This window comes from Nanorana parkeri, unplaced genomic scaffold (genome assembly GCF_000935625.1).
Source record: "Nanorana parkeri isolate BGI_ZX_2015 unplaced genomic scaffold, ASM93562v1 scaffold231, whole genome shotgun sequence".
NCBI classification, from domain to species: domain Eukaryota; kingdom Metazoa; phylum Chordata; class Amphibia; order Anura; family Dicroglossidae; genus Nanorana; species Nanorana parkeri.
In genome coordinates, this window is record NW_017306499.1 from 510,370 (window position 1) to 512,069 (window position 1,700).

The following is a 1,700-nucleotide window of genomic DNA, read 5'->3' on the forward strand; positions in this document are numbered from 1 at the left end:
GACAAAGATGACATTGTTTTCTCATTTTTCTTTCTTTTTTTTTTTTTTGGGGTTCATTTGGGACAACAAAGGTTAATTTCCTGCAGCAGAAAAACAACAGTATGGCAGTGTCACCTTTAAATTTGTCATCAACAATTCTACTTCTTAATTTGTTAAAAGGGAATAAAACGTATCTCTTGGTACAACCAGAACAACAACTTCAGTCACAATGAAACACAGAGCTCAATTAGATGTACTGTATACACTGTGGTCTAATGTGCCATTTCATATGTATGTCTGCACCAGTCACCACGCGTGCGGGTGGGAGCACTATTCATTCACTATGGTACTAAATGTCCCTGAAAGGTGAGAGACTCCTGCTACTGAACATCTGTAGACTGAGCATATACCTCATTATATTCTGTTGGATCCAGCCAGCATGGATAGAATCAACTAGAAGAACAGAAACCCACAAATGGAACTCCAGTGCAGTAAACTAGCTGGTTTGCTTTTCTTTTGTAGACAGTTCTTAAATATAACAGGTAGGATTTGATTGGCTGCTTTGGATTGTATGAACATACTCGGGGTGCTTACCGACTGCTTTGGTAAACAGAAGTCACTGTAGAGGACACTACTCTACTTGGCACCTGCTAAAATCACACAATATAAAGAACGGTTATCATTACCCATTTATTTATCCAGCTCCCTCTTGAATGTCATTGCAGCTAAGATGCCAGTTCTTACAGAAGTCAGGTTTCATGATTTATAGCTTTAGGGTATTGCACGCTGTGGCACAGAAAAGGTCATACGGGGTAGAGCTAATTAGGCCAAGTTCCAAGTCTGCAGATTGCAATAGCTAATTGGTTATTCCTTTAATAATGAAAGCAGTATCTGATTATAGCGTCACTTAATGAATAATATGTTTTGTTAAGCAGAGTTTATGATATGCATTTGTATTGGTTGCAATCCGCCTGCAAAAGCTAATGGACTTGAATTGGTATTCTAATGGCAAGTTAAATGCAGGAGCATTGGCAGGTTAGGCTCAGCCACACTTTGGCATATTAGCTAGTAGTAGTTGGTCACATTCAACCAGACCTGTTGAAGATGTTTTGCTGCTTATCCAAGCTAACATGCCCAGCTCTAATGTTTGGCGTCAACATTCAACACGTCTAGTTGAATGTGACTACTAGCTATACCATGAGCTGGATAAATGAGAGTCTTCACAAACATTTTGTCATATTGGGCTGGGCAGATCCCATGAGTCAGGGTGCCAATGCTTTCTAAAATATGTAACTCTTGTGTGTCTCAAAAATGCCTCTTAGGCTTTGATGAGACAGGTTTCAGCTTGTGAACACTAGGCTAAAGAGTAGTGTATACAGCAAGCTTTTGCGAAGCATGTACACAGGTGAGTATTGTCCGTGATACTTTTTTTTTATTTGCACTTACTGTACAGGCGACCTTAAATTCAGGATTACATCTTAAAAATACATTCATGACCCTTAACTGTTAACAAACTGAATCTTATTTGTGTATCACTCGGCTGTAGATCCTCAAATCATCTCTGAATTGGTGCTGACACTGTCCTTCCTTCTGGAGGGTGGCTACTTTTGTTCCCCAAGGTGCCTGTGTGTGTTTTAAGTAGTCACCGGTCCAAGCTTGCTCCTGTGATAGACTACAATCTCAATACAAATTAGTAAACTAAACATGAGATTGTAGTGCAT